This window comes from Bactrocera dorsalis, chromosome 5 (genome assembly GCF_023373825.1).
Source record: "Bactrocera dorsalis isolate Fly_Bdor chromosome 5, ASM2337382v1, whole genome shotgun sequence".
Lineage (NCBI taxonomy): Eukaryota > Metazoa > Arthropoda > Insecta > Diptera > Tephritidae > Bactrocera > Bactrocera dorsalis.
The window spans coordinates 47,359,807-47,376,400 of NC_064307.1; the positions used below are offsets into that span (position 1 = coordinate 47,359,807).

The 16,594-nt window shown below is 33.8% G+C and overlaps 1 protein-coding gene across 3 annotated transcripts in view; it reads right to left on the reverse strand.

Moving 5' to 3' along the window:
- Nucleotides 1-16,594, reverse strand: part of LOC105224279 (speract receptor) — a 125,025-nt gene that overhangs the window by 103,968 nt on the left and 4,463 nt on the right. For all 3 annotated transcript variants that reach the window (XM_049457754.1, XM_049457755.1, XM_049457756.1), the window contains exon 2: nucleotides 13,906-14,259. The gene's annotated coding sequence lies outside the window, so the exon portion shown is untranslated. The remainder of the gene's footprint in view (nucleotides 1-13,905; nucleotides 14,260-16,594) is intronic.

Below are 16,594 nucleotides of genomic sequence, written 5' to 3' on the forward strand. Positions count from 1 at the left end.
GGTTTCAACAAGATGGCGCTACATGCCACACAGCTCGCGATTCTATGGCCATTTTGAGGGAAAACTTCGGACAACAATTCATCTCAAGAAATGGACCCGTAAGTTGGCCACCAAGATCATGCGATTTAACGCCTTTAGACTATTTTTTGTGGGGCTACGTCAAGTCTAAAGTCTACAGAAATAAGCCAGCAACTATTCCAGCTTTGGAAGACAACATTTCCGAAGAAATTCGGGCTATTCCGGCCGAAATGCTCGAAAAAGTTGCCCAAAATTGGACTTTCCGAATGGACCACCTAAGACGCAGCCGCGGTCAACATTTAAATGAAATTATCTTCAAAAAGTAAATGTCATGAACCAATCTAACGTTTCAAATAAAGAGCCGATGAGATTTTGCAAATTTTATGCGTTTTTTTTTAAAAAAAAGTTATCAAGCTCTTAAAAAATCACCCTTTATAACACAAGAAGAGATCTCCCACGCTTTAAAACGGCTAGGATGTACTTAAATTATATTATAACGGGTGATCCAAGTAGAGGTAATTTTTAGTGTCAAGCTGTCATGTTATTGTTTGGCATTTCATAATGGAAAGACTTACGTCTGAACAACGTTTACAAATCGTTCAACTTTATTGCGAAAATTCACGTTCTGTAAGGAACTGAAGCCACTCGACCTTCCCAAGCGACATAGCCTCGTTCCTGACAAGTTCCAAGAAGATCCGATGTTTTCGAAAAACCTGTGATATCACATCGTTAGACTTTTTTCTGTGGGCATATGTAAAGACTAGTGCTATCTTTCTAAGACTAACACGTTAACTTCCGAGCTCAATATCTTTTTCCTTTTTGGTTATCAAAGGAAGATAGAACGCGCCGATGAAACGTTCTCAAGAATCTCACAAAATAACCTAAAGCTTTCTTGGCAAAATAAACTCCAAAAATCAAGGCACAATCTTCCTAATGATTACCCAGTTTTAATTTCAAAGAAAGGAAAAAATTGTCCGATAATGTTTTTGACTTTTGTCTTGGAAATGGAAGCTGCTGTATCTATCCGGCATCCATAAGAAGATGAACTAAGAAATTACCCAAAAAACTAAAGATTTCAAATCGGTATTGTAATATAATTTGAGAAATAAAAATACTTGTTAATCATTGTATGGCAAAATATACGTACAAACTTCCCATTACTGGAGGATGGAGTCATGTGTAGAAGTTCACGCAAGTGAGGAAAGTTCTCTGATTCCCATTCACTTGGGAGTGGCCAGAAACGATTATTTTATATATGACTCAAGCAGGTCACGACTTCCGGTCCTAGACCAAGTATCCTTTGAGTAGCCCAAAACATCCGTTTGAAGTCAAGCTAAAGCGAGAAGGCGAAATATCCCCTCCGCAGGGTTTGGGATCCGGCAAGTAAAAAACGCACCCAATGAAAAATAACAACCCTCTGATGAGAGACCCCCCTTTTGATGATGACAAGGGCAAACTTCCCAATACACCAAGAAAACAAATGTACTACAGTAGAAAGCATACACACTACAGTTTCAAGGAAATTTAAACAGGGTTGAGTAATCTTTCGTTACAGAAGCGTCGTATGATTGATAATAGTTGGAGAATATAAATGGGAGATTAAATGTCGTCATTGATATTCAGAATATCATAAAAGTATTAGAGAGTAGTCAAACTACATTCAAATTAGTTGGCAAATTAAACAAAGGATTTAGAACGTGATGTCTAGTCTTTTGTCAATACTAAATTGAAGACTAATGTCGAAAAACTTTTGGTTTCTAGGAATGGGTAAGTCATTAGTAATCGGGTGGTTCCGGATATGGAGTAGCTTATAATGAGATCTGTTTGGTTGATAGGAGAACACATTCACACGATAAAGATTTCTGTGAACGTTTAGAGCGATTATTTGATATAACCAAATGTGAATGAAGTCGGCTCCAGAATTTTTAAAAACTTTGAGAAGAGAAAAATCTTTATAGAACTTAAATTTTTCATCGTTGTCCAATAACTGTAGTACTTCCGTCAGATATGCTCAAATTTTTTGCATCATCTTTAAACTTATAGCTTTAGAAAGATTTCAAAACATGAGGGAGTAAATAAAAAACACGCAACACTTCAAAATCTACAAACAAAATAAAGACGTAGTTAACAAGATAAACACTCCCAGTTCACACGCATTGTTCAAAAATAAAAACAAACACTCGAGCTCCCCACGTTCGTCTTCGTATGTAGAGTGTGGGTCATTCAACCATCACTTGAGAAACGTTTGAAATAAAACACAAAAAATTTCAAGTTAATAGGCCGAGTTTTTCGGGTGGCAAAATCACGTATGCCACAGGCTCTCGATAGCAAAGTGGCACTTAGCGGCAGACGTTCGCAGCGCTTAACTATGCATCAGCACTTGGCAACCACTGCAATAAAAGCACCAAGTATTCCACCCTCACCATCTTTACGAGTTTCTAACGAACCGCAAATCACACCGCTAAGTGACAGATTTGTCAGAAACACGGCAAGCGGAATTGGACGCTCGTTTGTCTGAACGGTATGTGGTAAAAGTTTGGTAAACGTGTTATCGTATGTTTGAGTAGCTCAAACAGAAGCTTGCATTGTAAGTCGCATAAGCTTCTGAACGAGTGCAGCTGGATTGGTCTGTTACTTTCGGAATAAAAGTTTTATCGTTGTTCTGAATCCGAAATAATCTTATTTTGACGCCCTCTTTAGTAAAGAGTTTCTTTGACTTTTTAAACAACCTTTTCTATTACTTTTGTTTTTTAAGATCTTCGATAAGGCATTGGACGATACTTTTGTACTTATTCAAAAAGTCATAGCAGTACCCAATTTCCATAAGTTTTTTAAACGGAAAACAGAAGATAAATTGCTAAATCTACAACATTGAGTAATGGTATGTCCATATGCGATTCAAACAGGAAACTGTGGTTAGAATTTTCGGCAAATACGGCTTTATCTGGGATTTCCAGGTTTGAGTTGCTTTGAAAGCTATTTCGTTGGGGTTTTAAGACTGACTTATCAACGTTAATTATCTTGCGATCCTCGCATTTGTATTACCGCTATTCTTATCATTGTGAAGAGCTTATAGCTAGGTATATAGTATAAGATACAATAGGTAAGCAGATAATACAAAATATATTTTGATCTTCACTTTTTGACTCCCTTCAAAGAAAGAAGAAAGGTATATGATATATATATGATTTGTTTTTTGTCTATGAAAACCAGCTAAATTTTAATAGATATAATCGATATCATTGATCGAAGAAAAGAAATTTTGAGAAATACTGATTCATTTATTGTTTCAATTCTTAATTTTATTAGAATTAGTACTGCCGAGGTAAGTGTAGTTTGGAATATCTGTCATCCAGTCCTAAATTTAGAACGTTAAATAAACACTTCAAACAGCTGCTAGTTCAAAGTTGTCTTTATCCGATTTCTCACCTTTCAATAATCCTTCTGTAATTCCGAATCGAAAAAATCAATTTTATGCTGAATTAAAGTAATTACATTTATGATCAAAACCAGTATGATAAATGCAAAAAATAGTCTAGAGGCCCTAAACTAGGAAATGCGAAGTGCTTATGTATATCATTTTGTAATTCAAACAATAATATATTAGGTAACCTTTACTTACAATTTATACCGCTGGTTCTCGAGACAGCCCACGTAAGAGAAAGCTATGTTAAGGGACTTGAAAATTACAGAAATTATGGCAAGTGTGATGTGAAGTTATGTTGATGGTTCCCAATAACTTCTACGGTTCGAAATTTTCTAATGTGATAAAAATTAATTATAAAAAGATCTGAGCTCTCTTACTTTTTTTTTTTTGTTTTTCATGAAGCCTTTCATTCCGAATATTTTATTTATAAGTGAGGACCAATAGTTTCTCAATTAAACTTTTCTTGTTTCATACTGCAATGCGTCACACTTTAATGTAAACGTTTTACGATGACAGAATGGCTAAACACAAAAGGCTTTGAGTTGCATTGTGTGCACATTATTTTGCATTCTGTTTGAGAAAGAGTTTCGGAAAATTCAAAGGTTGTGCATTGTACGTGTAGTTTCTTATGAGCTCGTCAATCATAGTGGAGTTTCCAGTTTTCAAAATAATCATGTACATGTTTAAAATAATAATTTTGTTATATATGTATGTATGTATATAAAACAAATGTAGATTCACATTCTATCAAGTAAAATTTCGTGTGGGGAAGATAATACCAGAAATGGCTCAGACAAGCCCGATGATGTCTTCGAACAATAACTTTTTTTGGTGTTGTCCAAAAATGTTTCAATATATTCAGTAGCAGCTCGCAATTTTAGGAAATTCTGAAATCCAAAATTTCATGGTGCTCTGCGATATAAAAATCTTTTGATATTGATTTACGCTTTTATCTTACGGCAGAAACTCGTCGAGACATTAATGGAATATTTAAATATATTAGCAAATTTGAGTGCATTTTGATGATTCCAAATCCTTCTTCCCCACCTTTTTATCCCTGTGCCCGGTATATCTCTCGCTGGACTGAAAAGACCTCGGAGATACTTTTTGTATATTACTAAACCTTTCTTCAAATTTCCAACAACTCTTAAAAACACTCCGATTTGTTGATATATTATATGAACGTTCTCATAATGCTTTTACCATTATAATCCGGTATTATAAAATACTCCAACTCGTGATCCTAAGTACTTTATACAATGACATTTTATACCCTCCTGTACACAACAAATTGCGAGACTTTGGAGCCATGAAGACGTAATCCAAATGTAACTCGTGATATTATTGTGAAAACGACTTATTACAATATATACTATATATATATATGTCTGTTAAAAATTTTAAAAATCTTTAGCTTTAGATTTTTGTATATATAGACATAATAATAGTAGAGTGAGTTAGGAGATATTGATCTAAACTATGTAAATCAAATTATGGAGCTCCTGTTCTAAGCCTTAAGGGAGACAAATACATGAACGGTTTTGGTATAACTTTGGTTGATAGGCGTAAAAGATCAACTCAGTACTCATACATCAACCAAAGTACTTTCTTTAGCGATTTCCAATAGTCTGTAACATCCCTGTAGCTACTGAGATTTTACTCTTAAATCGGCTATTGACAGCTGGCTTAACAACTTATTCAATTTTGGCAACGTCTATAAAGTGAACCTCTAGACTCACTATTTTCCTGAACACGGTCAAATTAGATGAAGTGTGGAAAACACACTCAATGTAAAAAAAAATTACCAAACAATGGGGGGAGGTACCTTATATGTCTAAAATGTGTCCAAAGTTTGAAATGACAGTGAACACGGACTTTGAAAAAGTAGTTTTGAGAAAAACGCTTCTAAAATTTATAAAATAAGAAAGTGGCGAAAAAAATTACCCTATATTGTCGAATGTATGATGTACAAAAGGTCCGAATAAAATTACTCAATCCATATTTAAGAAATAAATTCGCAAAAAAATGATTTTTTTTACGAAACGCAAAATGAAACAATAAAAATATTTTAAACAAAATTTACAACACACAATATTTTAGGGTGCGGTAATAAAGTGGATTCCAACAGTAGCTATATAAAAACATTTGAATTTTTATAGTACGATATACATACCTAACTGTTGAATAAATATTTATTAGTTTATATATGTATGTGAAGTAGTTCCATAAATTTTGCCAAGAAATCCTCAAAAACGTAAGGAGGAGTGACAAACCTTATTTATTATATAGCAAACTGACATTTATAAGATGTGGAAAAATAATCAGGTAAGATAAGGTAAGGTGGTCTTCACATAAAATTTGACAAAAGGTATGTTTGTTCTAAAATTCAGCTTTGCATTTATGAAAAAAGTTAGAAGTCAGCAAATTCCGATAAATTAAAATCATAATTCAGTTCTTTTATAACGCCTCTTTAATGCCGTTATCTGATTTCATTTAAAAAAAAAATAAATATCTCAAGAACTAATGCAGTACCTAGGTTGCATTTTATATTTCGGGATATGGCAACACTAGTTCTGCAATCTGGAAACTCACAATTTTATAGTAAAGTTTCACTTTTTTGATGGTAAGCATGCTCAGAACGTTTTGCGTTGCTTACAGTAACTTAAAATTTTCTTTTATACCAAAAAATGGAATTCAACCACGAATACTTTCGGATAAATATGTTTACAATCTGCGACGTAGACTATGTAACTTAGCAATCAGTAGCTACCATCGACGAACTTTATTCAATATTTGGTGATTAAAGACCAGTGTTTGTCGATGGATGGCGAATTCAATCCAAGTCGTAGATCTAGTCAAGTCGTAGATCTAAGACTTATTTTGAAAGGTCGTTCAAATCAATGGTTGTTCCAGAATCTTTTGATGCCGTGCGCAATGTGATATTGCAAGACCGTAATATGACCTATCGTGAGGTTGAGACAAATATAGGCATTACTGGGATCAGCATATATTCAATATTGCATACTATTTGCATTTGACTGTAAAAAATACATATGTATGTATTTGTTCACGTTGGGGTCCACACAATTTGTCCATCGCTCAAAAAGTCTATGAAATTGTGACAAACAACGAAACGTGAACTTACGCGTATGCGCCCGAAAGTAAAGACCAATCGACTGTATAGGTGCGTCAAGATAAGCCGAATCCAACAAAAGTTGTTCGCGCACGAAGCAGTCCCAAGCAAATGGTTGCCTGTTTTTTAGAAAAACTAGACCTTACGACTGAAACAACGCAGAACAGTAACTTCTATGTGTTTGTCAGTTGTCTTTCAATAAATAAGGGAAACTAACCGCCAAAGACGAAACCCTCTTCATCACTACAATACAAACTCTCACACATCGACTGAAACAATTGCATTTTTGAGCACTCAAAACATCGATTTGACGAGTCATCCTGACATCTGTTTAGTCCTGTCTTGCCAACGAATGTCTTCTTTTTATTCCCATTCGTGAAAGATAAACTAAGAGGTCAACGTTTCTCGACACCTGATGAGGCGGTTGATGCGTTCAAAAGGCATGTTGTGGAGAGATCTTATAGGAAAATTTTGAAAAACAATAAAGCGATTTTCGATGATTAAAATACAAGTATGTTTTTGTACTAGAATCCCGAAATATAAAAGGCAGCTTACGTATCAAAACAGGCCGGTGAGGTCGGTTCCACTGGAACAAAACAATATAAACTAAATATGAGGATATCCGTCCCGCCGAGTTTTTACCGTACACAGCATTAGCATCTTGAATATATAAATTTTTATAATCAGGTGGATTTTACAATATTCTTTCGAGCCCTAAGCAAGATATACAAAAAAATTAAGTGAGCATAATAAATTTTTTTTGGGCACTTGAAAATACTTCGCACGCCTGGGACAAGTGGTGGCGCTAAAAAAGGTTCTGGGGCTTGCAATTGAAAATAAATAAATAAGCATTTATGAACCAATTTACAGTTAGACGACCGTTATCGCTTCAGTGATTGCAATTCCAGTCGCTTTTTGATTATTTTTCTATATAAATGCCATCAAACGTCCCCAAAAGGCTATCAAAGTTTCGCAGCGACGGAATAAAATGCCGAGCCCATAAATCATGAATGCTCCGGAGCCACACAAAAATAGAAAACAAACGACTACTTTTGATTGCGTGTGGTCAGTGCGGACAACAATGCGTAAGCATACATTTCCATTATACTATATAAAACAAAAAAACAAAAACATTCAAATACATTAACGCATTTCAATATAAATTTATTCATACACATGCCGTGTATCTCTGTATTTTTATACATACATATACATATATAATGTATACATATGTGCTTATTTATAATGCATATTATCACATGGACCCAAATGAGCGCGGGAATTTTTCATTTAAATGAATGAGAAATAAAACAAACGGGCAAATATGAAAACCAAAACAGAACGGCAACTGCATTCGAGTTAAAATATCGCGTTTATTTTCGAAAACAAAAACAAACGCACTGAAAACGAAGGCAACAACAGCAACAGCAACAGCACACTGCAAAAACAAGCGACAAATAAAAAATTCAAAGTAATTATAATAAAAAGCTCGTCGTACATTGTATGCTTATATTACAACAAAACAGAGGGTGTATGTGCACTAAAACAACAACAAAAACAATATATAATGAAATTGCCGATTGACCCACTGCCACTGACGTCCACCTCAACACCCCGCCGACAAGTTCTGGGGAGCGACAAGTGCGCGCAACTCAAATGAGCTGTCAGCGTTTGCGCACACCACTACAAATGAATGCAAATATGTGCGTGTACGGACAAAAGGGTGTTTCAATAGTGCTTATGTAAATTTATCGGTCAACTCAGTGAACATTTTCCAAGTAGTACAGTCACTTTATTTTATCAGAGCGATGCAAAATCATCATTTTTGTACCTTGACCACGAAGTATGTAACGCCCAAGAAGGGGAGATCCTATAAAATGAAGTGCAGAGTAGAGTTGACTTACCAATGTCCGTCTATCTGTCCATCCGTCCGTCTGTTTGTATATACCAGGAAATATTCCCTCAGTTTTTGATCTGAATTTTTAGATACGTCCTTTCTTCGTTTGTCGTGAATTATAAGGAATTGTATACATTGATTCAACATAGCATATAATTCCTATACAGTCTGACCAATAAAAATTAAGTTCTTGTAAATTATCTGTTGTATTTATAAAGGCTATTATAGCTTCGGTTTGTTTGATACTAATTATGTACATACAACAAGTTGAGGGGTTACATGGGTTTCCAAGGGGAAACAGCCTTTTTTAAACAATACTTTACTTATATAAAAAATGAAATATTTTATTGGAATTTCTTATTGTTGACAAAGAAATTTTGAAATTTATGGAAAAAAGTATTTTAAACTCGGTCAGTGCGACGCCACTTCCGGTGCCCCTCGGAAAAAAGATCACGGATGCATCTTGCAGGATAACTCCTTACAGGATCATCTAAAGTAAAAAAATACGTGTTTTAGTTAAAACCGTAACTTAGAATTTCGACGAAAATAAAAAAACTGAAAATTAGAAAATAACAAGTAAGGAAGGGCTAAGTTCGGGTGTCACCGAACATTTTATACTCTCGCATGATAAAGTGATAATCGAGATTTCATTATCCGTCATTTACATATTTTTTTATTTTGCTGTAAAATTAATTAGAATTAAATTCTGAGAGATTTACCGATATTTTCGGTGAAAAATTAGGTTAGGTTAGGTTAGGCACTGAGTTCTTCGTGTTCGATATCAGGGACCTTGAAAAGTTATGTACCGATCACGAGAATTTTTCCACAAGGGATACCTCAGCTCAAATACCGTATTTGTGTAAAGTTTTATTCCGCTATCATCATTGGTTCCTAATGTATATATTATACAGAGAAGGCATCAGATGGAATTCAAAATAGCGTTATATTGGAAGAAGGCGTGGTTGTGAACCGATCCCATATTTCGTACATGTCATCAGGGTGTTAAGGAAATATTATATACTGAATTTCATTGAAATCGGTCGAGTAGTTCCTGAGATATGGTTTTTGGTCCATAAGTGGGCGACGCCACGCCCATTTTCAATTTTTAAAAATAGGCTCGGTGCAGCTTCCTTCTGCCATTTCTTCCGTAAAATTTTGTGTTTCTGACGTTTTTTGTTAGTCGGTTAACGCACTTTTAGTGATTTTCAACATAACCTTTGTATGGGAGGTGGGCGTGGTTATTATCCGATTTCTTCCATTTTTGAACTGTATATGGAAATGCCTGAAGGAAACGATTCTGTAGAGTTTCGTTGACATAGCTATAGTAGTTTTCGAGATATATACAAAAAACTTAGTAGGGGGCGGGGCCACGCCCACTTTTCCAAAAAAATTACGACCAAACATGCCCCTCCCTAATGCGATCCTTTGTGCCAAATTTCACTTTAATATCTTTATTTATGGCTTAGTTATGACACTTTATAGGTTTTCGGTTTCCGCCATTTTGTGGGCGTGGCAGTGGGCCGATTTTACCCATCTTCGAACTTAACCTTCTTATGGAGCCAAGAAATACATGTACCAAGTTTCATCATGATAGCTCAATTTTTACTCAAGTTACAGCTTGCACGGACAGACGGACAGATACACATCCGGATTTCAACTCTACTCGTCACCCTGATCACTTTGGTATACATAACCCTATATCTAACTCTTTTAGTTTTAGGACTTACAAACAACCGTTATGTGAACAAAACTATAATACTCTCTTTAGCAACTTTGTTGCGAGAGTATAAAAATTTCAGTGAAAATTTCGCGACATTCTTTTTTTCAAGTAGTTGTGATTGAAAAAAGTCCTTCATTCAAGTCTTTAAGAATTATATCTCAAAGACCTGTGTAAAATTTCATGAAGATTGGTTGAGTAATTCTCGAGAAATCTTGTCAGCCATCTTCAAAAACATAGTTTCGAGAAAAACCGCGTTTAAAGACGACTAGCTAGCCTCGAGCGCATAAGTTCCCAAGGATGTATCTCTGAAACTTTTACTCGGATCAACTTGAAAATTTAGGACATTATTCCAGGGGTGTGGTAGAATTTAATAAGACAACAAAAAAATCGATTTCTTGAACCCTTGTAACCCCTTAAAAGCAAATACTTTTATCGGTGTACGCAGGAGTAACTACTAATATGGACGCTATTAAACGCGAACCTGTGTTAGATCGAACGATCCACATTAGAGTTCAAAAGGTTACTTATTTTTACGCATAAATGAGAAGGAAGTAAGTACTGGAAAATAAGAATAATAAGGCAAATGACCACTAATGTTAATAAATTTTAATTGTTTTACTCTTTTACATAAAGAAAACGCCCTAATCGGGAAACCCATTATTGTAACAATGAATGCATGGTATCAGTGTTGCATGAAGTTCGTTTGCTGGATACGAGACAATGACTTGTCTAACAGTCAGCTGGGGGAACTTACAGTCAAATTGACGTTTTGCCAATGCCATAAGTGGAAGATGCAAATATGCAATCGAATTTATTAATATACATTTATGCCACACAAATGTACATACGCTTGTGGAATGTGCCAGCCTTTTGTGGTGGTTTTCCATATTTCGTATGGATCGCCTTGCTACGAACCAATGAATATAATATTTATTTAATTGTAGGTATCTACTACATGGGTATGCTTTGAAGAAGATAAAGCAGCTGGTTGCAGATGGAAATATGTGGACTATTTAAGGTATGGGAGTATTACGAGTACTTATTGTCACTATCGTCACAATTACATATTCTTCTACCTATGTATAATACCATACATAAATATATGGAGAAATAGACCATTTATGCGGTTGACAGCTGATAATCTAGAGTGTAATAATATGACGCATGTCAACCCACATATAGTGGTTGCATGCCACACAAGCTTAATATCTGAAATCTCGAAATTTTTGTATCGTTTTCAAAATATGACCTTCGATTATTAGGTTAAGTCAAGAATTGGGGATCAAACTCAATTTTAAATCTACCAGATAGGCAAAAAAGTTCATATCGTTCGTTTGAGGGGGTCCTCCAGAATTGAACCATATTGAAATACTTTTTAGTTAGATCTAATCTTCAAGGGCATGCATATGTACATTCCACAGCTGTTGGTCAGAGAAATGGCTGCCAATAACAAAAAATTGATGACTGCTTTGGTAGTGATTGAATTATATGGCACTCCTAATTTCATTGTAACTTATAGAACATACCATTTACGACAATACAGAGGGGATGTTCGATTCTCAATCACTGCGGCAGTATAGCAAGGCATCATATTCGACGCAAAAATGTTGCAATATAAGTATCAACTGAGTATCTGCAGAAAAACAACACTGCCGCAATATTGTCGCAGTTATTTGCTTGCACGAACACCCCAGACTGATTACGGTCACGTTAAATCACTTCCAAATTGGAGCCACACTGATTTGGAGGCAAAAATATTGTATTCCGAAAATGTTATCAAAAATTATTATTTTTACTTGCTTAAATAGAAAAGTGTTATAATTATATGTATATCTATGATTTCTCACATATTCATTCACGAGGTATATGCGTTTCGAAATGCCCTAAAATAATTTTTACTTCATTATTTCTACATTCATAAATGAGTTTGGCGCCGCCTTTACTGAAATTTTCGCCTTTTAAAATATATTTTTATTTTACAAACATTTGGCATATGTCAATTGCATCAAGAAACGTCACCTAAACGAAGAGCCTCAAGAGCTGCACATAATTTTGGTGCATTCGAATATGAAATGGAAAATGTGTCAGTTTTGTGTTGAAGCAATTACGAAGACGAATAAAAAATGGTCGAAAATTGCTATGCTTTTTTCCGGTGAGTCATACAAAGCCAAACCATAAAATATACTAATTGTCTCGCCGATAATATGGATTACACGTTGTTTATCTACATATATTTGGAATTAGTAATTCAGAGTAAAGTAAAATTTACTCGGCACTCCCTATCCTTCTGATATATGTATTTGCATATAGCTATGTATATATGTAATAGAACATACGTTTATATATTAGGGTGGTATGTAGAAGAATTCAAGGTTTTCTACTTCGTTCACTTAATTGGTTTCGCTAATATTTAAGGTATTGACGACGCCTAAACCAATTTTTATACTCCCCTGTAATAGGTCTAGTAACAGAAGCACTCGACTATTTTTGTATTAAATTGAAGGTTCTAACTGGCATAATTACAATTATCCGATTAATAAAAATATGCACTTTTTTGTCCGATAACTTTTAGTAATTTTTAAGAGATTATCATAATGCTACTCTCCTAGAAACCCTCCTGCTTAGTGGCAAAAAACTGGGACATTCGATTTTTACACGCTTCTCTTGAGGCGAATTTTCGCAACCAAAATCATTCCCCATAAACAGGAATAGATAGTTAACTTGGTAAGAGGTTCGAACTAGATATAAGGATGCATAAGAACTTCCCTTCTGGGCGATGATTCCATTTTCAAAACATTTTTTATTATTTATTTATCTTATTTTAAATAGAAATATATTTTCCTTTCACATCCTTATATTACCGCAGTTTGAAAAAGAAATAAATTACAACCACGCCTACTTCCTTTAACACAATAATAAATTCCAACTAATTACTTCCACTTTGCAGCATTCAAACACCAACGAAGTATTGGAAATGGTCTTTAAGGTGTAGCACCTCCTATGAAAATAGTCGAAATCGGCCGAAAACTTTTACAACCTCAGATACCGAATATGAAGACCTCGAAGTAGGGCTGATGTTATACCATAAATAGCAGTAATTTTTTTAAGGGATACCTTAATTATTTGAATCTTATTTTGGTGAAAATGTATAAAATTCTCTAGCTTTCATACAGCTAATATAGGGATTTTCAATGAACCGGTTTCCTGTATTTCGAGCAAATATTTACCGTGAGATAACTTAGCAAAATTAAATATACATATAATCAGGGATTTCTCAAAAAAATTAAGCGACAATCGTTTATCGTTATGAGATCCGGGTATAAAAATTAGTTATGTTCGTCCATACCTTCTGCCAATTAAATTTGGGTAATATTGGGAAGAGGCATAACTTAAACAAAAAGTGTGCACAGATGTAGTGAATTCAAAACGAGTAAATAAAAAATATTCCCAAAACAAGTCCAGTCTTTTTTCAATAATGTATATCACTCATAAAATGCTAAATCAATGGAATTCATATCGTCAAAGAATTCAAAATTTGAACGCACAAATCAACAAAAAAATTATTTACTTCGAATTGTTTCGAATCCTCAGAATATTCAGACTTTCAATCATTTTCCAGAATAAATTAAATTTATTTTTATGACTGTTGTTGTCAAATTTTATAATCTATATAATTTTGTATTAATGATATACCTATTTTCAATACGTACCTTTGTAGATCCAGCAGCTATTTCTTCTTTTATGCGTACATATGTATACATGTACTACTTTTAGTCAGTTAGATCGGTCTGTTGGTGATTCACTTGAAGTATTGACATAGTATATATGTATGTATGTATATTTTTTGCAATTTTATCTTTATATGTTTTTATAATATTTAATATTTTCAATTTTGTGACACTTTAATAAATAATTTTGTATATTTACTGAACATATTTATATGTATGTATGTGTACATATCTATTTATCTATATTCATATCGACACTCATATATACAACCGAATCATAAATTTTTAATTTTTTCATTTGCCACTTTGATTCAGAAAAAATTTTCCCAACTCGCGCTAAAATAAATTAAACCAAAATATATTTTTATATTATAAATTTAATGTCACTTGCCAAGAAATTAATATTGTTTCTCTCGCACACAATCTTTTTATTCGTATTCACTTTCATCTGAGTTTTTCGCCAAAAGTTTTGCGTCTGAGAAATGAAATCGTGTAACCGACGAAATGTTAATTTTTCACATGTGTCCAAAAACAACAACCAAACACACGCACACTCAAGCATATGTATGTATGTATGTATGTAAAATATAAACATTTTAATAAAATTTGAAGCAAAGACAATAAACACATGGCAAAGAAATTAGTTCAACGTAGAGGCAAACTGAGCATAAAAACGGAAAAGTGCACACAAAATTAGGCGATTAAAATTGCTGTCACGTTTCTGCGAAGACATTAAAAGTCTAAAAGTGGAAAATAACCAATGTGGCGGTGAAGCGGGGGCTGTGGACGCACACTGGACGGCACACGCACTCATACTGATCATACTGAGTAGTTAGTTAGCCAAATTTGCTGGAGACTCACGCTTTTATTTGAATTTTTAATTTTGAACTTTTTACATATTTTTTTATTTTTGCATTTTTTTATATTTTTGGACTTTATTGTTATTGTGCTTTTATTTTTAGTCATGATAACGTGTCTATTTCATATTAGCGGTTTATCTATGTACAAATTACCAGTATTTGAAGTCATTTAGCTGAAAATTTATTTAGACATACTTATACATGAGTTTGATTAAGAATTGCGAGGTGCGCAAGCCGAGAAGCAAACTTTATTAATTTCACTTTATTTGCTCGCTAAACGAATTTTTTTTGCACAGTATATGAAATGGGCTATGGAAAATTGAAACCACAAACAGTGATAAAGGCGGCGCACGTCACGACTAGAGGCCTTCGCAAACAAATCGTTAGCATTTTTCACCGGTTTTTTGTTAGCTTTTTCACTTTTTATTATTAATGGATTGCTTTCTTTGTCACTTTGCACTTCGGTAATCTGAAGAAGGTACATAAATCTTGGGGCGATTCCAAGTTTACAATTATAGATATTGGATACAAATCTTCGTGCGAAGCTTCCAGTGACGCAATAAAAAATGGTGAAAACTACGTTTGAAATTTTTTTTGTAAAAAACACTAAAAACATTTAGTAGCAATAACGCTTAATATGATTCTTAAGGCGGGATTTTCAGTTAAAGATGATTTCTAAACAAGAAAAGCTGCGTCTGTTTGAATGACGATCTAAAAAATTTTTTCGCAGGTTGGAGTGTTTTTTTGGGCAACAATCCACGCCAAATTTCGTGAAGATATTTCGTCACAAGAACTTGACCTTGGTCGTTCAGTTTGAATGCCTGCTGTATGCTATAGTATTCCGATATCAACGGTTCAGAGAAATGAACAGCCTGGGGAGAAAAGGACGTTTGGAGTGCTATCAGATCGAATTTAAAATAAATAAAAAAAAATAATGCAGAAATTAAAACGAACCATAAAATTTTAAAGAGCCCCTGACATTTGTGAATTCCCATTGAAGCTTTTGAGATTCGTCTTTACCTTATCAACTAACACCTAAATATAATTATCATCGTTATATTAATTGACTTCAGAACATAATTTAATACCAAAGCTAAGTGCAACCAGTCCGAAAGGTCTCAAATGTAAGTAATATAAGGATTTTCGACACTCCGATTGAATTTGCATCGTATGTATCAATATGTGAGATATTTAACTAACCATAAAATAGGCCCCTCAAACTAGCCTTCATATATCTTTTATTATTACTACTTATTATTATCTCTCTGGTAGAATGAAAATTTTCTGTTTACTATAGGAAAAATCAACAAAATAAAATGGCAATAACTTGATATACTAAACGGAAACACGGAACATTTTTTACTATTTTCTTTTATTATATGGGCATATCCCAGAAACTGTCTACCAACCAAAAATATTTGAACTTAATCCAACCTAATTTTTTTTTAATGGAGCATTAGAATAGATATCCAATTTTATAAATTTATAAAAAAAAAATTATTTCGATGATGATTAATACAAAAATTATTACCAAATCCTACCCTACCTCAGGTCTTTTCAGGTGTTATACAAAAAAGTGAAATTTTTTACGTGTTCATCATTGCTTTAGTATTAAAATAGATGGTCCAATCGAAAGCCATATTGTTATTCACTCAATTCTCCTTAAAATTTGTAAAAAAAAATTTCGTTTACTTTTCTGGAAACATTAAAACTTGGTATGAAATGCCAGGTAAATTCGATGTAGCGTGCGTAACGGAAAATTAGGTTTTTTTTATATTGTGAGTAGAAAATTTTTTTTTTTTACAAATCAT